Source organism: Pelodiscus sinensis, chromosome 10 (assembly GCF_052426305.1).
Source record: "Pelodiscus sinensis isolate ZL-2025 chromosome 10, ASM5242630v1, whole genome shotgun sequence".
In the NCBI taxonomy this organism is placed as follows: domain Eukaryota; kingdom Metazoa; phylum Chordata; order Testudines; family Trionychidae; genus Pelodiscus; species Pelodiscus sinensis.
The window spans coordinates 13,367,578-13,395,445 of NC_143061.1; positions in this window are offsets into that span (position 1 = coordinate 13,367,578).

A 27,868-nucleotide genomic window follows, 5' to 3' on the forward strand; every position below is an offset into this window, starting at 1 on the left:
AAGTTAATTCGGACTAGTGGATTTTTAAAATGGCGACCGGCCACAAATATGCTAATCAAGAGTGGGATATTTCAATCCCACGCTTCATTAGCAACTTCGGTATGCTACATTTGCATCTCTTGTTCGGACTAGGAAGCAAGTGTAGACATATCCTTAGAGACTAACAAAAAATGTAGATGGGATCATGAGCTTCCATGGGCACAACCACTCAGCTACCTCTAAAAAATTCAGATTACAGTCACAGAGCAAAATTCCTATTGCTCTCTTCATATGAGAGATTCTTGTTTTATGACTGATAAGGGACATGCAATAAAGTGGAGTAAGCTAGCTTAGGTTTGTTCTCCTTTATGAAGTCTTTTGAGAAGCACTGATAAAAATGACATGCAAGAGTTACGTGTCATTATTATTGTTCAGTTCACATCAGATGAGGATCTGCTACATTTGTAGAGAAATGATATTATGTAGAATAGAAGTGTATTTAATGTCAGCTACATATAGTGGCCAGGATGTTTTCTCCCTGTTTTATTTTGAACGCAATTAGCAATTGCATCTATTAGGGTGGAAAATTTTGGTAGCTGCCAACAGGCAGGTCTTTGATCTATAGATAAACACAAACCCGGTTAAAATTGAATGATTTCTATGCAACGTTCTTTCAGATTCCATGGAAGGAGTAATTAAATAGAGTGAAATGGGTAGAAACAACAGCCGAAGCTAGACAACTGTTTAGCATTCGCGGTGTGTTTGTATTACAAAGAGAGAGCAAGCAAACACAGAGAAAAACAGTCATAAGCACCACCGTAAGAGGTAGCAGAGACTGGGATCTTTGGGGCAGAGGATTGACTGGGGAGGCAGAGTTGGAGATAGTGAGTAAGGAAATTGCCAGCTGGTAGTTTTTTCTGTGTTCCGAGAAACAAGAATTTGCATAAGTGCTATGCAAATAAACAGGATTATACCATGAGAATATACTTGCTTCCAAACACTTCTTCTACCCAAACTACACTTCTCGTCCCGACTACCAACATGAGCCAAAGGGGCAATGCTTCCAATAACACAGCAGCTAGCATTTGATCAGTAACAACAAGTTGTCCTTCTGTGGCTCCCAGCGTCAGAGGCTCTCCATGGAGTTTACCAACCTTGATTACACTAAGGCTGCAAGTCTGTCATGGAGCTCATGGGTGTCATAGATCCTGTGACATTCTGGGACCTCTGTGATTTCTGCAGGTGCACAGGCCAGTGTGGCTGACCCTGGAGACATCCAAGCAGCTAGGGTGACCCTGAGGACAGTGGCACTGATGGCTACTGAAGCTGTCGGGGGCCAGCTGCACCAGCTGCTGCCAGAGCTGCCCCAAGCAGCTGGTTCCATGGCTGCCTGAGCAGCAGTGGTGCCACTTACCCCCACCCCCAGCAGCAACCCAGGCCATCTCCCTTTCCCTCCAGAACAGCAGTGGCAACCGGGGCTATTTCCCTCTCACCAAGCAACAGCGATGAGGCAGGCCATGCCCCTCTCCCTCAAGCAGTAGCAGTGACTGGGACTGTCCCCCTCCCTGAGTAATAGTGGTAACCTGGGTCATCCCCCACCCCTGAGCAGCAATGGCCCCCCAGGCTGCTCCCCCAAAGCAACAGCAGCGTCTCAGGGCTCCCTGGAGGAACTTCACCCTGTGGCTCAAGAATACTAGGATTTAGTCGGTGGTATTTATAGTAAAATGTATGTGCCAGTCATGGGCTGTGAATATGTATTTGTTGCCCATGACCCATCCCATGACTAAACCTTACTTTAGGCCCACACCACTCCAGTGAGCATTATCAGCCTCCATTTTGCAGATGAGGCAAATGAAGCCTGGAGAGAGTGAAGTTGTAATTCAATAAAGGGATTTAAGCACACACTTAAGTATGCACTCAAGTCCTTTGCTGAACAGGGGACTTGAGCAGGGACACACAGGAGTTGTGTGGCAAAATCAAGAACGAATCTTTATTCTCCTGTCTTCCAGCCATGCAAGAAGTGAGTATAGAACCTGATCCAGCAACCCTTGCTCGGGTGAGTAATCCTTAACTCTGTGAGTAGTCCTTCTTGATATCAGTGGGATAATGTAAGGATTACTCACGAGAATAAAGCCTACCAAAACTGGAGTCTTCCTGCACAAGAGCTCATTGCGTGCATTTATAAGCACAGTAGAACTAAAAGTGAACTGAACTTTCAGAAAATATGTCTGAGATTTATGAACCTCGTCCCTCAAAGATATATGAACTTGCAGATGGAAAACATTTTTTTAACTCGCGATTTTTTTCTTTTTGAGAATTAGATGAGATTTTTTACAGCTCCCAAGGATTTAGATGATCATATGCCAATAAGTATAAATGAAATAGCTTCTGCAGCCATCCACAAGTGAATTTATGCATTTGTTTTGTTTGCACAGAGCCATTCTGTTACTGTATATGGAAAAGCAGTTACATTTTTCACAGAAAATTTAGTGTTCCATATGCCCAGCTGACTAATAGAACTGAAGTTATAAAAATAGACTATTCATTGTTACTCTGAGGTAAAACTAATAATGCTTTAGCACTTACATATAGGTTTATACACAATCTCTAATTAAGGTTCAGTAAGTAGGTATTAGGGATTGGTGAAAAATTAATGGGATAAAATTTGCTTTTTATTTTGCTCACATATTATCCTCAAACAATGGTCAACTGTTACAATTTTCAAAGCTTTGTTCATTAATCCCCAAATAATCTTTGCAAATAGCACTTAGTCATTGACAAACAAATTAATGGCCAGCATTTAAGATCTCAATTATGGTTAGTTTGGATTAGAGACCTAGGTTTCACTGTAAATTTCTGGTCTCTTATTGGAAGTGTGTAAGTCTCAGAATCGAATTTCAGATGTGACTACTTATATATACCAATTCAAACTTTGCCCTCCATGAATATTCTCTAATAACCATTTAAAATGTGCTGTTTCTGTAAAGTTTCCTGGTAGCAAACTCATTCAGTAAATATGTGCTCCATGCCAACACAATGAGGACACAAGCACTAAGTTAGTTTGAAAATTCAAATTAATATTTACAGGAAAAAATATTCCATACTTAGAAAAAGATAACAATAGTCACACCAAAATAATGCCACATATTTAATTCAAATCATGTTGCATATGCATCTTTCAAACAGCATACAGGATCCACAGGAAAGCCATCATACACTGAGGTAAGCAGATAAATATCAGACAATGGCATCTAATGTGCCAAGGAATAGAAAAGCTACATGTGCACATACATACATAAAAAATGCCATCCTCCAGCTTGATTATATAAAATCCCATTCTCCATTCACTTTTCACTGAGCACATTAAACTAAGCCCTTTGCCAGTTCCATCAAGAGCAGAAATGCCCCGATCTTCCCCAGTATGGACAGTGCCTGTAGACCTAGCTATACAAGAGAGATTCTGTCGCCTCTCCCAGCCTTGCAAAACACTATGTGCTGGTTCAGAACACGCTGATTGGATTTGAGTCTGTCTTTAAGGGCTCAGGCCTATGTTGGAAAGTGGGAGTTGAGAGGGCTGGGAAGTGTTGTTCCGGAAACTGATTCTCACATAACTCCACCCATAGTTTGTATGAAATCTGGTCTCCACTCAAGTCTGCCAATGGGGGCGGGAGGACGGAAAGGGGGCAGGTGCCCCTAGCTTGCAGATTCAAAGGGGCCCAGGACTCCCAGCCACTATTAATATGGCAGCAGCTGGAGCCCCAAGACCCCAGAGTGCCACGGTGGGAGGGGGCAGTGCCGTGGTCCAGACAGCACTAAAGGCTGGCTGCCTAGGCCCTACCCAGTCCACCCAAGGCCCTGCCCCTTCCAGGACTGTGGAGCCAGGCTCCCCTTACCTTACTTGGGGGCCCGTGGAAGCTGTTAGCCCCCCTGCCTACACTCAGCTATTCTCACTGACTGTTATGGAGGGAGACAAGGTGTGGTTGTTCCTATGAATAGTTTTTACTTGACAAAAAATCCAGGTATGGGTGGCCCAGTAGCAACCTGGCCCCGCCCCTTACGGTTTAGGCCCCAGCCCAACCGGGGCAGCCTGGGGCCACTTCAAAATTTTTTGAAGTGGCCCTTGGCAAAAAATTATTTCCCACCCCTGGTCTAGTGAAATTGCTACTTAGCTCTTACAACCTTTGGTCCTGTGGTTAGGGTACTCAGTTGAGATGTAGACATCCTACATTCAGAGCCTCACTTTAGTACACACCCAAAATAGTTGTTCAAATATGGATGCAGATACCTGACAGGTTGGCCTAGTGACTTGTGCAAGGTCACACACAGGGCTGGCCTTACCATGAGGCGAACTGATATGGATGCCTCAGGTGCCAGAGTGTGTGTGTGGGGGGGGGGGGGGGGGAGAGTGCCACTAGGACCCAGAGTGTAGAAAATTGTGTCTGCATATGTATTCTCTCAGCTCTGAAAGTTAAGTGTTATTTAAAATTTTTGAACAAGGCATTTTAAGTTGTTAGTTCTTTATTGGGGTAGGTAGCTGGTACCATGAGAGGAGTAGAACAGGAAGAAGGCAGAATTGAGACCTTTCAAAGTTTTGACCCAAGAGAGGAGCATGGGGGCGTTATTTGAGCTTCAGGTGCCAAAATGTTGTGAGCCGGCCTTGGTCACACAATAGGAATGAGGAAAGGCCAGAATGAGAATGTAGATCTTCATGACTCCCCAGCTCCAGGCTCATTCCTCTTGGCTGTACTGTTCATGTCCAAACAGGCAATTGCTTATGCAAGTCACATTTGTGCATGAACATGGAAACATGTGCCATGGTCCTACATAACCACAGTAGTAGCTGAATGCCTAATTTCTGCCCATTTTATATGGGCAAATTAGGGTTTGCAAGTACAATTACCGTTTTTACATATTTCGTACAGCTTTGAAATCTGGTTTTATTTATCTCTCAGATGCAGTTGTACTTGCATTGCAATGACATTCTTGTATACCCAGCTCTAAGGGTCACATCAGCATCATATTTCATACTAGCTTCAAACTTTTCACGTCATCCTCCTTGGCCCCATCAGCACCCATCCTGCGAGGGCCAGGATCAGAGGTCGGGGCCAGGAGCAGGACTATGGCTCCTGGGGATGAAGTACAGATTGGGGAAGGGACAGACAGGGATAAGGGGGGTCAAGACTGAACCCAGGCCACAAACCAGGTACCACAGCTGGATGTGGGCTTAGATCCAGGAGCAAGGCCATAGCTGGGGTCCAAGGCTGGGGTTAAGGTTGCCAGATGGTTTAACCAAAAATACTGAATGCGTCCCACCCCCTCCAACCTCCAAAAATGGGAGGGGGGGTGAGGGGAAAACCAAAGCACTTACATATATGTCTTTTTGCTGGCAGCCATCTTGTTTTCTTGATTGAGCCCTCCCCCCCAGGTAAGTAGAGGGGCCAAGCCTTGAGGGGGGGCAGAGGTTGGGCCCAGTTGCCAAGCATGTCTTAAGGTTGGCAAGTGTCTGGTATTTTCACCTCCTGGCAGGGAAAACCCCCCAGAAAATACTAGATATTTTAGGCGTACGGTATTTTCTGAATTTTTTTTACCAGAAAGGAGGCGAAAATACTGGACTGTCCGGATCAATACTGGACTCCTGGCAACCCTAGTTGGGGGTGGGTCTGGGACTGGGGTCAGGGGCAGAACCATAGTTTGAGCCAACACAGCTGGGACTGGGTAGTGCTCTCTGTCTATCCCCGTGTCCTGTGGGGGCTGGCCCAGGCCCTGCTGCCCACATCAAACATTCCTCCCTAGTGCTGGGGGGAGGAGGAGGCACATTTTAGGGCCCATTGCTCTAGCTTCCTAACACTTGTATAAGGGTCAGAAAATATCCTCAATATAAGAGAGTCTACAGTTGACTTTGGAAACTTCAACTCTAAGTCATTGGTAAAACATATATTCACATCACTCGTGCAGGATTGAGGCTTCCAATCACAATGAGTAGATTGTTGTTTCTGGGCTTATCTAGATGGGAGTCACTCATGGTATTTCTATGCTAGAAAAGAAAGGGATTGAGAATAAATATATATATATCTTATTACCTGTAGCCAGACACAAACCCCATCTTGTTTTTCCACAAACCCCATCTTGTTTCCCCCCCCTCCCCCCAGAAAGCAAGAGAAAGGCAGTCAGCCTTTGATGCCCTGGGAACGCAGGTGTGCTGCCTGTCCCTGACTCTACCATAAACAGAAACCAGACAGTAAATGGGCTAGCTGATGACCCTGGGCCTCCCGTCGCCCTGATGGCTAGTACCAGTAATTGACACGCCTGCACTGTCCCAGGAGAGGAATCTTCACCCATCACATACCAGAGGTGCCCATTGTCTGCATTTTCCCAGGTGTAAATTATGCTTTGCACCCTTTGTGGGAAACTTGGTGTTCAAAGCCATTTTTCCTAATTGGCCACTTGAGACCAAGAAAAAGCCTACATGACCCAGGGGTATAAAAAGAGGTTCAGCAGCCCACCCCATTTGAGCTCCAATCACCTACACCTGCTGGCAGGTATTGATTGTCTCCTGAGGTCTGTGGGACGCCCAACCTCGCCCTACTTCTTCCTGAGGGATTGAGAGAAAGACGCTGGCCACGCCAAGTCTGGAACTCAGGGGTGAGAATATATACCTGCTATGTGTCTATTTTGCATGCATTTAATAAGAGCTCAGAGAACCAAAAGGGTTGCATGGTACCTGTAAGTGACTTCTTAGTGTAATTTCTGTCCTGTCCTTTGTAGTGTCTGTGTTATCTGTCACACAGCAGTAGCATTTAACAACTAAGTTTACCCTGTAACAATAAAATAGTAACTGTTTAAGCTTTAACCTGACTCCTTCAGTTGCTGTAACAGAACCAAGCACAATTTAAAAGAACTTCAGCCGGTCATTAGGGACAGATATAGAGAGAGCTTGGGCGTTTGGATTTGTGTCACACCCAGGTGGCAAAATCCACTGGGGCACCTTTCAGTCTTTCCCCAAGGCTGCCCGCTGCGAAGGAATTACGAATTCTAGCAGCTGAAATCTAAGGTGTAATAAGCTCTTCCTATAAACTCGGGGCATCTGAGAGCCTGTTGGCTGCCCTCTGCGACGGGACCCCGGTCCTAGCAGTAAAGTCACAGACATTAAACTATTTTTTCGGGGCGCCCTCCAGCCTCCTAGGCTGCCCACTGCAATGAGACTTTGTGTCTCAGCAGTTGAAGACTTGGGTGTAACACACATGCACACACTGCCCTGACCGTCGGCTGACATTACCTCTATATAAAAACATGGTATGCCCACATCTTGAATACTGTGTACAGATGTGGTCGCCTCATCTCAAAAAATATATATTGGTATTGGGAAAGGTTCAGAAAAATTATTAGGGGTTTGGAACAGGTCCCATATAAAAGACTTAGACCTTACAGCATAGAAAAAAGGAGACTATGGGGGATAGGATAGACATCCGTAAAATTATGTCTGGTGTAGAAAATAACAAGGAAAAGTTATTTACTTGTTCCCACAATATAAGAACTAGAGGTCACCAAATGAAATTAATAAGCAGCAGATTTAAAACAAACAAAAGGAATTTTTTTCTTCACTCAGCACACAGTCAACCTGTGGAACTCCTTGCCAGAGGGTGTTGTGAAGACTAGGACTTTAACAAGGTTCAAAAAAGAGCTAGATAAATTGATGGAGGTTAGGTCCATCAATGGCTATTAGCAAGGATAGACAGGAATAGTGTCCCTAGCCTCTGTTTGTCTGGAAATGGGTAACAGGAAAGGGATCACATGATGATTACCTGTTCCGGTCCTTCCCGCTGCAGCATTTGGTATTGGCCACTGATGGGAGACAGGATACTGGGCTAGCTGGACTGTTGGTCTGACCCACTATGGTCGTTCTTATGTTTTTAAATACATCAGCCTATATTTGATCAAATTACAGCCACTTCAGGAATTACTGTGATGGTGCTTGTCCACACTCCATGAACAATCCATGCCCTTGAAACTTTCATATAAAACAGTGTGACCTAATGTCCTAGGTACTACACATGCAGTGAGACAACCTAAGTTCTAGTCTGAAATCTACTGTTCAGCTGCTTTGTGTTTCCAATTCGCTGTCTGTTTGGAGCGTAAGCACTTTGAAGCAGGGACTATTTTCTTTTGTACACCACCTGGCACAGCCAGAATACTACCTCTCTCAGGCCTTGTCTTCACTCCACTGAAGATTGATGCTGCTGTGATTGATTTTTCGGAGTTCAATTTAGCAAGTCTAGTAAAGACTCACTAAATCAAATTCAGAAGGCACTGAGTGTCTGGTACTCCTGCTCTTCCAAAGCGAAAGGGAAGCCTATGGGTGCATTTGCTCCTGTCAGCCTCCTGCTGTGGGGAGACTGCCAAGCTTGGCTTAAAGTAAGCAATCTCCAGCTATATATTCTAGCCCCGAGCTTCCGGGTCTAATGTAGACCCGATCTCAGTTGCGGCTTCTGGTCACTACCATAATGGTAAATAAATAGAAGCATGCAGAGGTGAAATCTGCAGACTTACCAATACACGTGGTATTCCTAATGACTTTGCAGAATTTTCCATATACCAGTGATTTGATTAGCTCTGGTTGGTGAGATCCCCTAAAGGCATCTCCAGCAGAAAGAGAATTTTTTCTTTCAACTCATTGCACTCCTTTTATTGCATCTTCATGTTTCTGTGCATTTTTTTATCTCCCTCATGCTGATGACAAGCCTCGGCAGGGGCACAGAATGTAGATGAAATATTGCATCGAGTAATTCCAGTAAGTCATTTTGTGAGTGAAATAAAAAAACTCAGGTCTCAAACCTTCAGCCTCTTCACCTTTGCTTACCAAGCAGCTTGTTCTTTGTTTTTTTCACACTCATATTGATGCCCCCTGCAGACTGGGGCACATACCAATACTTGTTTCCGATTTTTTCCCCCAAAGAACTGCTTATCCATTCAGTCTGCACAGCATACTAAGAGTGGTGTTATGCATAATGCATTGAACTAGGCCCTAGGGTGCAAGCATTAATCACACTGATCTGCCCACACAGGGTGTCTGTGCCAAAGCACTTTAATTTTATATAGAACAGAAATTCACAAAGGCAGTGAGAGCTGTCTCAGACATATTTTGAGCTGAATCCTTTGAAATCAGAAACCACAGACTTAGCTAAAGAAGGTCAAAAGCAACAGTGTCTCATTCACTTTATTCCATCCCCTACGGGTCTTCATTAGCTCCTCTTCCCTCCATGGAGATGCATTTCTGACCCCACCATCTTCCCTATGTCCTTTCAGTAAGATGGCCGCACCTCCCAGTCACTCCTCTAATCATTCCATTGCTCTCTGTCTGCCCATTGCACTGGGTATTTTTCAACTGGGTCAAGTTCAATGGGCTCTTCCTGTTGCCCATGGTGACAAGTCTCTTTGCTGCACTAGTTATTCTCATACGCTCAGACACCTCCTACGCTGTTTGGCATTGCTTGCTTCTGAGCTCCTCCCCTCCTCCCTGTGATTAATGGGGACTGGTTGATAGATAGGTCATATGGGAACCACCAGGTCACATCCTGGAGGGTGGCAAGGCAGCCAACTGTAACAGCAGCACTGGATCAAAGAGAAAGAGACAGCAGGGGAGGTGTTCGTGCGGGAGACAGTGGGAGGAGACGCAAAGAGGAGCAAAGCTCCCAACTTCCAGTGATTTTCAGTAGTATTTGCGTGTCTAACTTCCCTTTACAGCTTTGAAAAATCTCCCTCAATATAACAAGCATAGGGAGGCAGAGGGTTCACCCTTACCACAGAATGGCCAAGGGGCTATGGCACTCACCTGATATATGGGAGAGCCAAGTATAAGTACTCTGCTCAGATCAGAGCAGCAACCTAAGTCAGAGTTTCTGACTTCCCAGGTTTCTGACTTACCTTGACCACTGGGCTATTGGCTGTTCTGGGTGGGATTCAGGCTCAGGTTTTGACCATAAGTTTCATCCTTGACTAGAGAAAACCCTTCCTGGCCAACTCCCCCAACACACTTCTCTAAAAGATTTCTGACAAGCTCTAGTTTGACCCCTTTATTCAGGGCACCCTGACCCCTGTGGAAAAAACAGCAACCCCTAGGAAACACCACATTGCATAAAACCTGCCAATTTGAAAAGTTAGCTGCAATGCGATGCAAAATGACTCTGATAAAGCAACATCAATCCCGCATGTATAAACCTGTTTGATTTCTTTAGCTGAGACTTTTAGGGTTAATCGCTAGTGCTCAGATAGGTCTGTTGCCCATCAAGATGCTGAGCAGCAACAACAATGAACTCAAGTTAGAAGAGCACAAATAGTGTTTGAATGTGGGAGGAACTCCCTTTATATTTCTTCCATCAAACACACTGAGGGTATGTCTACACTACAAAGTTAATTCGAACTAACAGACGTTAGTTCGAATTAACTTTGATAGGCGCTACACATGCAAACCGCTAGTTCGAACTTAATTCGAACTAGGTAAACCTCATTCCACAAGGACTAACGCCTAGTTCGAATTAACTAGTTCGAATTAAGGGCTATGTAGCCACTTAATTCGAACTAGTGGGAGGCTAGCCCTCTCCAGCTTTCCCTGGTGGCCACTCTGGGCACCACCAGGGAAACTCTTCTGCCCCCCTCCCAGCCCCGGAGCCCTTAAAGGGGCAAGGACTGGCTACGGTGCCCGTGCCAGGTGCAAGCCTGCCAGCACCCAGCCAGCAGACCCTGCACCTGGCACGGCTCGAGCCAGCCACCCGCTGCCACCCAGCCCTCCGCCTCTTCCCGGGACCAGGCTGGCGGCTCCCAGGAGCCTGCACAGGTCCACAAGAGGCGGGCGCCCACCTGGTCTAGTGCGGACATTGTGGACCTCATCCACGACCTCTGCACTAGGCACAGGAAATTGGCCGTCTAGGGCAGGATAGCTGCCAGCCTGGCCACCCAGGAGCAGGTGTGCATGAAAATCAGGGTGGTCCAGTGAGACCCCGACCCTGAACCCTGAGCTTAGAATGGCCGTACTGGGTCAAACCTGAGGTCCATCTAGCCCAATAGCCTGTCTGCCGACAGCGGCCAACATTAGGAACCCTGGAGGGGATGGACCGAAACAATGACCAAGCCATTTGTCTCGTGCCATCCATCTCCAGCCTTCCACAAACAGAGGCCAGGGACACCATTTCTACCCCCTGGCTAATACCGCTCCATGGACCCAACCTCCATGACTTTATCTCACTTCTCTTTAAACTCTGTTAGGGTATGTCTACACTACCCTCCTAATTCGAACTAGGAGGGTAATGTAGGCATACCGCACTTGCAAATGAAGCCCGGATTTGAATTTCCCGGCCTTCATTTGCATGAAGCCGGCCGGCGCCATTTTTAAATGCCGGCAGTTCGAACCCCGTGCCGCGCGGCTACACGCGGCATGGAGTAGCTAGTTCGGATTAGGCTTCCTAATCCAAACTAGCTGTACTCCTCATTCCACGAGGCAGATGGCCGAGTGCTGTGATGTGCCGAGTGTGGGTACTCAGGGTACTCCAAGCCAGGACTGCTTTGCAAGCGGGGAACCCCTGAGAACTGTCTGTCCAGGCTGGGAGTCGGGTCCCTTTAAGTACAGCCCTCGGCTAGCCTGAGACAGCAGCTCCATGCTCTAAGTCCTAACCTGATGCCCTGCTGGTACTGCTTCCGGCCATCCTTAACCTCGGTTCAGGGTCCACTCAGTGTGGACATGCTAGTTCGAATTAGCAAAACGCTAATTCGAACTTGTTTTTAAGTCTGGATGTGCTAATTCGAATTAGCCCTCTGGAAGCTCTCCACGCCGGACAGCTACCGATCCGTCGGAAACCAGTTCGGCGTGGGGAGATCCACCGTCGGAGCAGTGCTCATGCAGGTACGGCACTCGTCGGCCACCGAGCCGGGGGGGAGGGGGGCTGCGAGGAGGGGATGGGCCGCCCCAGGGACAAAGGGGGGGCGGGAGGAGGCGAAAGCGCCCCGCCGAAGGGGTCGGGCTGTCCCGGCCGTACTACTCGCTGCCAGGGGGTTGCTTCCGGGAGTGGGGCACTGCCAGGGCACGCACACTCCCAGCCACCCGGGCGCCCCACTGATTGGCGCTTTGCTGTGTCTCTCTCCGCAGGTGGCCAAGGCCATCAACCGGGTGCTGCTCCGCAGGGTGGTCCGCCTCGCCGACCCGGATGCTGTCATCCGGGGATTCGGCGCCCTCGGCTTCCCCAACTGCGGGGGGGCCATCGACGGGACGCACATCCCCATCCGTGCCCCGGAACACCAGGTGTCCCGTTACGTCAACCGCAAGGGGTACTTCTCCGTGATCCTGCAGGCCGTGTGTGACCACCGGGGACAGTTCACGGACATTAATGTGGGCTGGTCCGGCAAAGCACACGACGCCCGGGTGTACCGCAACTCCTCCGTGTGCCAGCGGCTGCAGGCCGGGACCTTCTTCCCCGACCGCCACATCAGGGTCGGGGACGTGGACATGCCCGTGTGCCTGGTCGGGGATGCCGCCTACCCACTGCAGCCCTGGCTCATGAAGCCCTACACGGGGCACCTCAATCCCTCCCGCCAGGCCTTCAATGCCAGGCTGACCAGGGCCCGCATCGTGGTGGAGGGGGCCTTCGGGCGACTGAAAGCCCGCTTTCGATGCCTCCTCACCTGTCTGGACCTGGCCGAGCACAACATCCCTCCCGTGGTGGCGGCATGTTGTGTGCTCCACAATTTGTGTGAGCGAAAGGGAGAGGCTTTCCTGCCAGCCTGGATGGCTGAGGCTGACCGCATGGCTGGACACTATGGTCAGCCCCGCACCGCCGCCATCCGGGAAGCCCAGCGGGGGGCCGTCCGGATCCGGGAAGCCCTGCGGGAGAGCTTCCTGGTGGAGGAGGAGGAGGCCTGACCTCTCCCTGCATGCCCCACTGGGGCCTTCTTCCACCCTACCCCCTTCCCCTTTCCCCTCCCTATCTACTGTAAAATAAAGACACCTGTTTTTGAAACAAAAACGTCTGTTTATTTAACATAACTGGGTGTGGGAAGGGAGGAATGAGGGTTGGAGAGGGGAGGGGGAAACCTGGGACGAGGGAGCTGGAAGGGGAGGGAAGGGAGGAAGGGAAAGGAAAGCTCAGGGGTGGGAGTCCGGCTGCCTCTCCCGTCTCGCCACACTGCGGGTCCGGGGGCGTCGGTGGGAAATGGTTGTGGAGGGGGGGCAGGAGGGACAGGGGGTGTGGAGGAAGCAGGAGCGGAAGCAGGAGCGGGAGCAGGAGGGGGAGTAGGAGGAGCAGGGGGAGCAGGGGGAGGAGGAAATGGGAAGCGGTCGAGCAGGCTCTGGAGGTGGCCTCGCAGGGCACGGCCCTGCTCCTCCAGGGCCTCCAGACTCCTCCGGCGCAGCCTCAGGTCCTCCTGGACCCAGTGGTCCTGGAGACGGAGCTGTTGATCCAGGAACCGGAGGTGCCGCCTCTGGTACTCCTCCTGGAGTCAAGGCTGTCCTGCTTGCCCGGGCGCGGGCGGCTGCTGCAGGCGGGGTGGTGTGCCCTGCAGTCCCAGGTGCTGCGGCTGTGGTGCAACAAGACCAGCGGTCAATTTCCCCAGGGGCCCAGGTGTGTGAAACCCAGCTCCCCTCTGCAAGGCCAGGGCCCCTGCAGGATCCCCAGCTGCTGCTCCTTGGTGGGCAATGCCCAGGCGTAAGGTCCCGGGGCTCCCTCTCGCCCCAGCCCCCCGTACACATAAGGGGAACATGAGGGTATTCACAGGTGGACGCCTCCCCGGCCTCAGACGACACAGATGAGCGGCTCTGTGGCGTGCCTCGGGGGTCCCGGGTCCTGGGCAGGCTGGCGGCAGGCTCCTGGCTCTCAGAGCCCTCTTCCTCTTCCTCCGTCTCCAGGAGCGGTCCCTCTGCCCCGGGGTCAATCACTTCCCGGGGGGCAGAGACGGCATGAGCCCCCAGGAGGCGGTCCAGGGCATGGAAGTGGGGGCAGGCCTCCAGGTTGGCCCCTGGCTGGCAGGCCCGGGAGTAGGACTGCCGCAAGTCCTTAATTTTGCAGCGGACCTGCTCCCGGCTGCGCTGGTGGCCCCTGGCGGCCAGGCTGGCAGCCATGCGGCCGTAGACGGCCGCGTTCCTGTGGCTAGTGCAGAGATCGTGGACATTGGAGGCTTCCCCCCAAACCTCGATGAGGTCAACGATCTCCGCACTTGACCAGGCGGGCGCCCGCCTTTTGCGCCCCCGGGCAGGCTCCTGGGAGCCGCCAGGCTGGTCCTGGGGAGCAGTGGAGGGCTGGGAGCCCTCGGGTGGCTGGCTCATCCTGTGGAAGGTGCAGGGTCTGCTGGCATGGGTGCTTGCAGCCTTGCAACTGGCACAAACTGTGTAGCCAGCCCATGGCCCTTTAAGGGCTCCGGGGCCGGGAGGGGGGCAATAGAGTTTCCCTGGTGTTGGCCAGAGTGGCCACCAGGGAAACCTGGGAAGCCTTAGCCTCCCACTAGTTCGAATTAAGGGTCTACACAGCCCTTAATTCGAACTAGCTAGTTCGAACTAGGCTTAATCCTCGTAAAATGAGGTTTACCTAGTTCGAACTAAGCGCTCCATTAGTTTGAATTAAGTTCGAACTAACGGAGCGCTAGTGTAGCGCCTAGGAAAGTTAGTTCGAACTAACGTCCGTTAGTTCGAACTAACTTTGTAGTGTAGACATACCCTCTGGGGAATCTGGTATATGGACCTTTGGTCTGACCCAGTATGGTTGTTTTTATGTTCTTATGGTCACCTAACCTACTGCCAACAGTCCAAGGCTTGCTGTCTGGGGCGAAAGCTGAAGTCAAGGCAATTAGGAGATCTGTTCACATCATGGAATCCGTGACAAGTCATAGCTTTAGCCATTAGTAATCATTTGGTGAAGGCCAATCACCTGCCAATCATCTGTTTATTGAAATGTAAAGTCTGCCTCTTTGCTATACAAATGCATTGCTATTAGCAATGAATAAAGAGCATACTAATCACAGAGAAGCAACTCGAGGTTTCCTTTGATATGTCTTTTATCTAACCAACTCAGCAAGGATATGATCAAACTTTTTTTATGCTTTGTATTGAACATGAAGTGTTTAAGGATGTAAGAATTGCTAGTATGGTTCAGATCAATGTTCTAATCTATTAGCCTATCTCCAGCAGTGACCAATATGCATTTCAGGTGGTGGTAAAATATTTACATGTAATTTATTAATAGTATTATTTGAATTAAAGTGGAAACTGGCAGGATAATCAATAGAAGGCTGAAAAATAACCACTGAATTCTTTTTCAGCTACCCCAAATTCACCAAATGTCATAAAATTACCCTAAAAATAAACCTGGGAGAGGTAATGGAAAAACTGTCTGCCGTATACTCTGCTAAAAACTATAGTATTGAAATAACTTGCTTTGGGTCAATTGCATTTATTTTTTTTAAAAAAGGTTATAAATCAAAGACTCTTTTTTGACTGTAGAAAAAAAAAGAGGATGTTTTACAGGAATGAAGAAATATCCATGTGTATTTAATGATAAGTTATGCATGTTATGCTCTTTAAAATATGCATTTTTCCAGCAGCTCCTTAGAACACTTTACTTTGTTGATACGATTCAAAAATGAATATAAATGAAAATGTCACAATAAATAAAGGATCTTTGCCAGCCACTATTAATATTTAAGAGCAATATGTGAGGTTTTATTAACTTGAATAAGGACTTTTTAAAAAAAGTTCATTTACATAAATTAAATATTCCCTTGCTATTATACATACTTTCTCTTTCTCTGCTTCAGCAGTCTGATTTTAAAAAAAGGGGTGGAGGATATAAGAGGATAGATTTCATGCAGACAAATTCTAATAGACCTTCCAGATATATAGCATCTTGTTAAAAATTCATGCAGGCCAGAATACTAGAAGGTCAGAAAATGTCTTTGAAATTCTGCCAGGGCTCTTTTTGATAAAGGAAGTTCCTCATTAAAAAGGACCTAAAATGCTTATTACTTTATACTCCTAAGGCAGAAGCTGAATATTAAGTGGTGGTCTCTGTTAATCCATTTATTAAATATCAAAGCCCATATGTTTTCATCCTGTGTCCTTGCTTATTGATTAATTGCCTTACACCCACACAGATAAAAGCAGAGAAGAAGTTGCTTCAAAGGCAGGACTCTCAGCTCATTCTTTCCTCAGGTCTTATGTAAACATTAAGGGCCTATTCTCAAGTGTCCTCCAGTGGCACAAAGCAACCTCTGTCTCAAAGGATTTGGCTAGATACCGCTTCCCCTTTGCCTATGGGAACTGTCTGGTGACAAAAAGCCATCGTATTTGCTTCTGCACCACATATTCTTGGCTCCCTGGTGAAGGGGAGACAACCAGTCTTTAAAGTGCTACATAGTCCTGTTTTTTGTTTCAGCTTCACCAGACTAACACGGCTACATTTCTATCACTATTCTGCAGAGAAAAAGGCATAGCTAAGGTATAACTATGTCCCAGTCATCCAAAGTCACCCCATGCAGATAGCATCTATGCCACTTTACATTCGGATTTGACCTGGTACAGAACCAGACCCAGGACGGACCATGTTCAAAGCCTTAAATCTACCTCTGTGCTCCTCACCCCTAGGCAGAGAGGACTCCAGGATCTGGGCCAGAGGATTAATTATAATGAGCGTTTAACGTGAATGCATCTGTTCTGCATAATTAGTAAACCACTGTCTCCCTCCTCATAACCTCATATTATGATAGAAATAGCATCCTATATATCACTCTAACCGTGCTGGACTTTTCACCAAGTAGCATTTCAGTAGACTGTCTACATACACCTGGGGTTTGGTTCTCTCCCTTCCCCCCCCCCTCCCCCCCGTTCTCTTGTGACACCATTTACACCTGTAGAAAGTATGTGTCAAAAGGGTGACAAATATCTAACAGCTCAGAAAGATCTTATAGTGTACTCACTGTGCAATGGTGTAAATACTGATCCAAGGGACAAACCTGTGAACAATCAGGGCTACAGTGTGTGTCCTACACTTTTTGTGCTATTTATAGTTAACAGGTTTAAAAATTCATTCTAACATCCTATTTCTTGTACCTTTCTCAAAAGTTATTGTGTTGAAGCAGAAACTTACCAGTCATGATATCAGCCCAGAGTTGATTTTTATTTATTTTTATTTCTGGAAGATTTAAGGAAACTTCCTAGAGTCATTTTTGAGCTACTGTGGGAATTTTTGAGCTACACCATTTTTAGAGGGGAATTAATATTTGCTAATAACACAAAAATCTACAGGGGAAAACATCTTAAGATGGGTATATGGCCAGCCTTACAGCATCTGCTAGCTAGGGCCAGTGAGAATTTCTTTGCAAATAAAAGCTTTATGAGCACTTTTAAAATAACTCTTGAGCATGCTCATTTTGCCTTTGCTAAGGCCAGGATAAAGATGAGAAATATCAAGCAAATCTTATTGACAGAGAGATGTACGGTATTAGACAGCAGAGCAGTCTCCGAGGTGATGGAAGTTGGATTCCCTGATAAATTTAAAACTAGACTGGACAAAAATTAGGAAACAGGTTGTACGGAATAATCCTAAATTAGCTGCCTCCTGCCAGCCTGATCTATTTGTACCTATGTGCAAAAACCTATATGCAAAAATTGTGCAGTCAGTTACAAAGAACATATATTCTTTCATAATCTGCAAGCTTCAGTATAGTATTGTGAGCAGATTCTCTTTGCACAGTCTTATTTCCCAGCCCCAGGTCTCCGAGACTACATCTACACTGCACAGTTATTTCGGAAAAAGCTATTTTGGCATAATTATTCTGAAATGGCTTATTTGAAAATATTACGTCTACACTGCAGGGAAGCCTCAAAATTAGTCCTGGGTAGGCTTCCCTAATGTAGACGTGCTCTCTCAATTTAGAGCCCCAGGAGGCACTGGGGAGGAATAACTTAGAATGGCCCTGGTGAGGAGCTATTTCAAAATAGCAGAAGTGGAGCATCAGCACATGCTTTATTTCAATATAGTTATGAGATTTACAGAAGTCCAAATAAGCCATCTGTTGTTTTGAAATTATTTCAGAATAATGGAATTGCTGGGTAGACACTCACATAGTTATTTCAGAATAACAGCCATTATTCTGAAATAATTTTGCTGAGTAGACACACTCCAAGAGCTTTTCATAGGTATCTGCAGCACCCTAACTAATCAGCCTCGATCTTAAGATTACTGCTGTTTCCCGGTGGGCTTCAGGCTATGACTCAATAACTGAGGCAGAGATCTCGTCCTTTGTTTCTCCGGGGAGGATATTTCCTCATCGAATTGCAAGGTTGGGGCAACAACCTTCCCCTGTCCATTCAGGGACTTTGATGTGGAGGGTGCAGGAAGTTGTCTGCTTCCTCTCTCCTCAATAAGGCAGCAGGAGCGCATCCATAATTCTGCTGTTACTGTCTGCCTGCTTTCTGCTAAGCTGGCTGTAGATAACAGCTCTTAATTACTAGCACTACTAGCAATATTAGGAGCTCCCTAACAACAGCACTGGAGCATCCCAGAAACCATTGAGTTGCTATGAAACCAAGTGGCTCCCTAGGAATTGAGTTGAGGATTCTGGGACATCTTTGCTCACATGACAGCCAGCTGAAGTAGGAGCCTTTCCTTACTCTGGCTGTCAACTAAGCACATGCAGAAAACCTATTTGTCCTTCCCACTCTGAGACCCTGAGGATACAGCTACACTGCTGTTTTTTAGGGGAAGAGGATATGCAAATCATGCTCTCATTCGCACTTATTCTTCCTATTCTTTTTGCGGAAGAGGTTTTGCCGATAAAAAGCCCCGTGCTGACAGGGCCATTTGTCGGGAAAAAAAAACCCTTTTTCGCAAGATCCCTTATTCCTCAAAAATCGAGGTCTACAGGAACTTACGAAAAAGGACTTTTTCCCGAAAAATGGCCCCATCTACACGGGGCTTTTTATTGGCAAAACCTCCTCTGCAAAAAGAATCGGAAGAAGCTATACAAATTAAAGTGCAATTTGCGTATCCTCTTCCGCAAAAAACCGGCAGTGTAGCTGTAGCCTGAGTGAACTGAAGGAAACAGTTGCTTCTACCATCTCTATTTATTATACTTGGAAGAGGTGTCACCAAAGGCTCCTGAAATTCAGTATGTCAAAATTACCACCAGAAGAGTGGTGCCAAAAGGAGACCATCCCCTTTAAAAAAAAAAACCAAAACCATGCAGTGCCCCAGGACTGGAAGGAGAGGGTGTTTAATATATGATAAGTCCTAGGGAGGAAAGCCACGGTTTCTTCCTCTCCCTGCAATGCTTCTAGGAAAATATAAGCATTGTCATGGATTGGTATCATGCCAACCCCTTAGAAAGTACTTTATAGAATTCAGTTCATATGGCAGACCAGTATCTACTCTTGCAGGGACTGCTTATCCCTACTTAATAGGTGTTTCTGTGATTTATTTCTACAAAAGCCCTATAGACTGTTACTATAGAGGATTGGAATTTGGGTAATAGGAAACAGGATCTTTCACCTACTCAAGTCCAGGCCAGGTAGGTAGAGCCATCTGATAGCACTGTTTCATAGAATATAATGAAATTACTGCAGCCAATTTGTCCTTCTCTTACAGAACATGTTTACAGTCTCAGCGATCATGTACAAAGAAAGAAAGAAGTCATTTAAAGGCTATTATAATCAATATTCTCAATTCAATTGAAAAAGGAAGAACCTGTCTACAGCTATACAGTTACACTGAGAGAATACAGAAAAAAAATCTTTGCCAATATTCTTGCAAATGAAGTCCCAGAGCCTGTTCACTGATATTTGCCTCCACATCTTATCTTGCTTATCATGCACAATCCCTGGAATGAGTCTTCAAATCATCTGTGGAAATTTGCATTTTACTATACACAGTGATCATGTGAGGAAATGATATTTTTACCTATGCTGATTATTTTTGTACTCCACAAGCAGTCCTGTTGACATCAGTGGGATTATGTATGCAGCGAAAGGTGGTATCAGAATGCAAATGAGGGTTAGAAACTAGCTATTGGTCATCACTGAAACCATCAAATGCAACTGTGTGACACCATACTCAGATCCAGGCCCAGGAGTAGTAAAATTTTACCCTGTAAACTCTCGAGATGAAAAAAAAAATTACTGGGGGCTCCTCAAATAAATTATTCACAAGGAGTTCTTCCATGAACACGTCTTTCTGTTTCCTAAATTAAATAGCATGACATCCTGACACACCGTTCTGTACATAGGGCACTAGCCAGAATATGAGAACTAGGTTCAACTGACTTTTTCTGATTTTGGGATTGACTATATCACAGCACCAATGTGATTTAGATAGCTAAATCCTACTTTCAAAAGAGATGTTTGCACTTAGGGTACGTCTACACTGCATGCTTATTTTGAAATAAGCTATTCTGGAATAGTTATTCTGACATAGTTTATTCCAAAATAGCATGTCTAACACTGCAGGGAAGCTTCAAAATTAGTCCAAGGCAGGCTTCCCTAATGTAGATGTGGTACCTCGATTTAGAGCCCAAGAAGGCACTGGGGAGAAATAACTTAGAATGACCCTGGTAAGGGGCTATTTTGAAATAGCAGAAGTGGAGTGTCTACACACCCCTTATTTCGAAATAGCTATTTCAGAATAGGCATTATTCTGAAATCTATAAACATGATTCTACGAGGAATAAGCCATCCATTATTTTCAAATTATTTCAACATAACAGGATGGCTGTGTAGATGTTTGCATTATTATTTCAAAATAATGTCAGTTATCTCGAAATAACTGTGCAGTGTAGCCGCACCCTTAGACTACACTGGGCCTTCTTTAAGAGGCAAGGGCCACCATTCAGGCATCACTGACTTTTTCGAAACTGATGCTATATAACGCTGGCTACTAGGAGATGGACTACCTATGTGAGTGAACTGACTTCAAAGCCAAACTCCAAGAAAGGGATTACAGCTGAGACGCCCATGGAGAGGAGATGTAGCAAATCAGATGCTTAAACCCACCTCTCCCCAGAATTTCCTTTCTAGCTATCTTAGGCAGCTCCCAGTTTAGCTTGTTGACTTCTGAGTATTGCTTTCTTATGGCTGTCACTCACTGTTGGAAGCCTGTGTACCTAGTTCTGGGCCAAAAAATCCACTGAGTGCAATTGTATGTCTATGCGGCAATTAAAACCCCCAGCTGTCCAGTGGCATCTTACTTGGGCTTCCAGAGAACTATGATGTAGACTTTGGGATTCCAGCTAGAGTTAGGCCTCCAAGTCCCTGCCAGGAAAAAGGGTCCCAGAGCTTGGGTTGTAGTCTGAGTCCAAATTTCTGTACCACAATTAAACAGCCCCCTGTAAGCCTGAGGGAGCCAGCATGAGCCAGCCATGAATGGCTAATTATAATGTAGATGTACCTCTGTGGGTTAGGTGTTGCAATATTGAGTGGTACAATGAATAAACACCTGCACCTTAGTCTCTCAGGGTACGTCTACACTACAGCATTATTTTGAAATATCTGATTTTGAAATAGTTATTTTGAAATAAGATGTTTTGAAATAACACGTCTACACAAAAAATGTATTTTGAAATAGCATTTGTCTATTTCAAAATAGCGTGTCCACACTGAGTGGATGGAATTGTATTTAAGGCCGGCAGGAACCAGGTCCAGCAGGGCATCCGGTCAGGAGTTACTCTGTGTGGCTGCTGCCTGAGGCTATCTGAGGCCTGTGCTTAAAGGGACTCCCCCTGGACAGCTGGTTCTCAGGTTTCCCTGCTTGCTTGCCTACCTCAATGAGGGACAGCAAAGCATTTTGTCTCTGTATGCTCTGGTTGCCCTCATCGGGACACCACAGCACTCTGCAACATGGAGCTAGAACCACCCCTGGGCACTCTGGTGCTTCTCATGGACATGTTGCTGTAAGCCTGGCTGCACTTTCTGCAGGCTGCCAGTCACGAGGTCCATCGGGGGGCTATCAGTATCCAGGAGGCCCTGCAGAAGAGCTTCCACCCTGAGGAGCACTAAGAGCCTCCCTGGTCTGCCCCACTGGGGGCTTGTGCCTCATTCCTCCTTCACATCCTTCCACTTACCCCTCCCTAAGTCCCCTTCCTGTTGTAAAATAAAATACATGTATTTTCATGAACACAAACTCGCTTTATTTAAAGAGAGTTTAAATAAACTGGGGGGGAGGATGAAACTCTGGTGAGACTGGGGAAAGGAGGTGGGAGAGGGGAGCAGAGAAGGTAGGAGCAGGGAGGGGGAAACCTGGGAGGAGGGAGCTGGAAGGGGGAAGCAAGGGGAAGGGGGGGAGGGGAAGCTCAGGGCCCAGGGTTGGGGGTCTCACCGGACCAACTTGATTTTCATGCAGACCTGCTTCTGGGTTCGCACGTGGCCTTTAGTGGCCTGGCTGGCAGCTATCTTGCCATAGACAACTGCATTCCCCTGTCTAGTGCGGAGATCATGGACATTGGGGGCATCCACCCAAACCTGAATATTGTCCTTGATCTCCACCCTGGACCAGGAAGGCACCCACCTTCTCCGGGCCCTGGCAGGCTCCTGGGAACTGGCAGACCGGTCCTGGGGAGCGGTGGAGGACTGGCTGCCAGTGGCTTGCTGGCTCCTGTTTTGGGGCCACTGGGTCAGGGACAGTGACTGCTGGCTCTGGGCTGGCAGGCCTGGAGCTGGCACAGGCACTGTCACCATAGTCTACCCCTTTAAGAGTTCCGGGGGGTGAGGGGAAGGAATGTTAGGAATGGTCTTGATTAAGGCCAGAGTAGCCACCAGGGCACCCCGAGAAGGCCCGCTATTTCAAAATAAGTGTCTACACAGCACTTATTTCAAAATAGCAATTTTGAAATTGGTGTTATTTTTTGTGGAATGAGGTTTACCAATTTCAAAATTAGCCCTCCACTATTTCAACTTAATTTTGAAATAGCAGTTGGCTTGTGTAGACGCTAGGAAAGTTATTTAAAAATAACTGCTGTTATTTCAAAATAACTTTGATGTGTAGACATAACCTACTTTCCTATCTGAAAACTGTGATAACAGTAAATTCCTACCTCATGGTAGCTGTGAGGATAAATACTATCAAAGCTGTGAGATGCTCAGATAGGAATGAGAAAGGGGATCATACATATAACCAATGTTGATCGATAGTTGACTCTGAAGCCCTTCTAAACAGCCATCAAGTATGGAGACACTTTGAACCAATAAGCAGAAGGTCCCATACTTCTCACCAGACTGATTTATTTCTGCTTTATACATATACAACATCACACTCCTTTTGAAAAGCAGAAGAAGTCTCGCTTTCTACTTAGACTGTTCATTCCTTGTAGTGTAAAATTAAATGAGAAATACTTGACGCTCGAGTCCAACCTGACTTTCCAATAAAAATAAGATGTCTTCTGAACTACCTAATACAACGCTTTCCGATTTACAGCATGCCATACAGAAGACCCCAAAACAATGCCATATCAATAACCACAGACCAAGTGTTGTTCTTATGAATGAAAATACATGAACATTTTTAAAGCATCATTATGTAGGATCTGTTTTGATATTTGCCTCCATGGGTCGGATATCAATTCCTGAAGATAATAACCTGAGCCCTAACTGAACACAACACTACACTCATGCTGTGTAAGTTTAAAAATGCTACTTGTCTGCCTGCCTGTTTAGCTGGCAGTATTACCCACCAGGAGCACAAATGATTTAAAGCCCAGATGCTGAGCAATTTGAGATGCAGAAGCACCCTACAGTGAACAATTATTGCCTTGGAGGGTCTTATTATCCTCATCATGCCATGAATTCTGTACAAAGTAAACACGCCTTTATTGTTATGTATTTCCCAAACTACAGTCATGCAAGGCAAGGCTTGAAGACAGAAGTTTCTCATCTCTAAATTTTAGAGTTTTCAGCCCCACTTCCTACAAAAATGGCAGCTGATGCTGTTAGCCAGGTGTGAGTTCCTCTCCTAGCCATGTCAATCTGTCACAAGCCTCCTCATTCTAGAAATAGACCCACGTGCGTAAAAGTGGAAAGGCATTAGCAGTTTAGACTTTTATAAACCCAACGAGCTTATGAGGCATAGTTGAGAACAAGGCCAAATGGAACTTTTAATGAAAAACAACATGCATCTCTTTGCACATTCATAACAACTTTTTGAAAAATATTATCTTGACATGATTAATTAGTTGTTATTATTATGATCCAGCTGGAAGACCTCAACAGAATAATATAACACATGAAAGCAATTGCGTTATTGATTAGATTGGAGCTGCCCCTCTACCTCCTGATTGCAGACTTTTTTAGGGTACGTCTATATCTTCCAAAAAAAACTTCTTTTGAAAGAGAGCATCCAGACAGCAAAAGCACATCAAAAAAGTGATCTGCTTTTTCGAAAGATAACCTTCACAATGAATGTGCTTACTATGGACGCAGTGGTCACCAGGGCACCTGTGCTTTTTCCTGGAGGCCTCTTCTTTAAAAAAAACCCTCCCTGTTCTGTTCCACACACACTTTTTTTCCAAAAGAGCTCTTTTGGAAAAGGCGTTCTTCCTATAGAATGATGTTTACCAATGTCGGAAAACCCCCTGCGGTCTTTTGATTTTCTTTTGAAAGAACGCAATAGCAACGTTTTTCCAAAAACCCCTGCAGTCTAGATGCACCCTTAGTCTGTGTGCTTGATTTCCATTGCATGTATGCAGGACATGTTATCCAACTTGAATGGTGCAAATGGGCAGTTGCCCTCCGGTCAGCATTTTAAAAGAACCTGGGGCACTAGGCTGACACTACTCCAGTAGCAGCAAGAGCTAGAGCTCTGGGCCCTTTAAATTGCTACTGGAGTGTGGAGTGGCGAAGACTAACTCCTAGCCCTTCCCCTTCTGCCTGAGGCCCCTCCCCTTCCAGGGGCCTGCAGTTGAGCTCCCCCAGGGCATGGTGAAATCTGCCACTAGCCCTGAGTGTATGAGGTTCTCTAGGCCTCAGCCCAATAATGTAAGTTACATGTATTATTGCAGCAAGGTGGTTGGTCAACAAAATGTGCATATCTTTGCTATGAATAAGATTGACAGCCCTTGAAAAGAAGACAAAATACAGTAGTTAGGTTCAGATATTTGTCAACTTTGCTTAGTCACAAACATGTGCTCCCAAACGTAATGGCTTATTCAACTTTATTGACAATGTTGTTTAATATATGTCATGTTTATGCTGCATGATTCTGTATGCTGCATTGACTCACACAAAGGGCAGCCATATATTTTTGAAGTAGATGAGTTATTTTAGAGCCACAGTGTGTATCTTCCATAAAAAGCTACATTTGAAGTAAACATAAAATGGCAGCTGCCTTCCCCAGACAGCAAATTTCTAGGTTTAAGTGGGTAAAGACACAGAAAAAAATGATACCAAACCAGATCTGAAGATCAGTCAGTGTCCTACTTAGCTCTCCAACAAGCATGATAGGCAAGTATTTTATGCAAATACTAAAATGAAGGACAGAAAGGTTCCTTAGCTTTCCCAAGGTCATATAGAGGGGCAAACGGAGGCACAGTATGATCCCTTAACATTCCCAAAATTATCCAGAAGCCGCTCCAAATCCCAGCAATGTCAAAGGGAGTGTTTCCATTTGATTTAAGTGGTCTTTGGCTTGGTCCATAGTGAATCAGAAACAAAACAATGACTAGAAGGCATTCTGGCAGCCAATCTCCTGATTTAACCATGAGGAGACACTGCCTCTCTAGAGGAGGGTAACTTTCATTCTTTATACCCAATCTGGAATTCTGGGTTTCACAGACTTTACAGCAGTTTGAATCAAGGCCCTGGACAGGACTTAGAATATCATACATAGAGTTCTTATGAACAAAGTGTCAGGTTACATACAAATGGTAACAGTTGCTGGTGAAAGTACTGAGTCTTTTCTTTAGGAAACAACGAGAGAAAATGAAATAGCTACACACATTCCAACAGACTTTTGTTTGTTTTATCAGAAATAACAGAATAAATCTGAGTGCATACCATAGTCTAATGATTATAGTTTCCAATGGGCTTGAATGCCATTCACACTCACTTTCTGGTTTAAAATATTTTCAGTGTCACATTAACTGAATCCCAATATCAGCCATGTCAAATCTGCTTAGTAACAGCAAGATGACTAAAATGGAGCGGCAAAGACCATTTCATTATCTGAGTGAAGCGGCTGATCTAATCTCCCCTCTGTGCGTATTCATCATAGCTGGGGGGAAGTGGATTGGTGAAGGAGTATTGTGCAGAATGTCTCTCCGCTTCTGCAGCTGCAGCATGTCCAGTGTGCCAAGCTTTGCAGATGCCTGAGGCATGCCGTGCCAGCACTGAGATTATTTTTGAGATGAGCTGTGCCAATGAAGGTTAGAGACATGGCTCACATTGTCATTTTGGGTGACATGCAGTGGGCACTTTTAGAAACTTAACATTAGCTACTTTGCACTTTCCACAGTGTACATCAGTAGGAGGGAAGGTGTGGTGGCCCAATGGAACAGCAGAGTGGTAGCTGAGTAAAGAGAACAGGGCTTTGAATGTTGGCTGAAGGCTCACTATGGCTCTGTCACACAGTGTAATGGGGTGGGGCCTTTGCTGACAGGATTGGGCCCTACCATTCCCTTCTTGGTGAATAATGTTTAAAAAAACAGTGTATGCTGAATCCCAGACTGGCGGACTCTAGAAGTGTTTTGACACCTTGTACTCTTTTCTGATCAATTTACTTACAGTTAACATTCAACTTACACCACTGCTTACTTCCCTGATAAATTTGACCTGATGTATCCCTAAGTACTTGCTGCTGTTGCTGTTGATTTATCAGGAGTTCAGACTTATTGGTATAGCCATTGATTTTTCTTCAGCTCTCTGCTGTCTTTTATACCCTAATTTTCCATTAATCCTCATTCTTTAGTGTTTTCGTTCCATTAGAACCGGCAGTCCTTTTTTATTGGTGACTTTTACTATCCTATGATAAAGAATGTTATTTACTCCTCATAACACAAGAACTAGGGGTCACCAAATACAATTAAGAGGCAGTGAGATTTAAACAAGCACAAGAAAGTATTTTTTCATACAGTGCATAATCATCCAGTATAACTTCTTCCCAGACAACGTTGTGAAGACCAAAACTAGAACAGAGTTAAAAAGAAAAAGAACTAAGTTCATGGAGGATAGGTGTATCATGGCTAGTAGCCAGGGTGGGCAGGGATAGTGTCCCTACCCTGTGTTTTCTATTAGCTAGGAATGGGAGACGGGGTGGATCACTTGATGGTTTCCTGTTGTGTTCATTCCCTCTGAGGCACCTGACATTGGCCACTGTCAGAAGTTCTAGGACTACTCTAAGGAAGACAGGAAAAATACTAGGGTATTCAGAAACAATGGTGGGGGGGAGGGAAAATCTACTCTCCCAGGAAACACACCATGTAGCTAAATGAGCAGGAAATGGCTAACAATAGAGAAATCCCAAAACTTACTAAAGTTTCTGACGAAGTGGGTCTTTGCCCACGAAAGCTTATGCTCCTACACTTCAGTTAGTCTATAAGGTGCCACAGGCCTCCTCGTCGCTTTTGCAGATTCAGACTAACACGGCTACCCCTCTGTTACTAAAATCCATACATAAAAATTACCCTAAAGACTGAAACCAGATTTGGTGCAGTGGCTACATCACTGAGTTGCTGAAGGATGACTCATAGAAAAATAGAACTGAAAGGAGCTTCAAGAATCATCAAGGCCAGTCCCCTGCACTTACAGCAGTAGCTAGCACCATCAAGGGCTTCCCTGACAGATGTTTGTAAAACCTACTCTTTAAAATCTCCAATGACTGAGCTCCCGCAAGCTCCCTAGGGCTGTGTCCAGACTCAGGGTTTTTTTCGAAAAAAGTAGCCT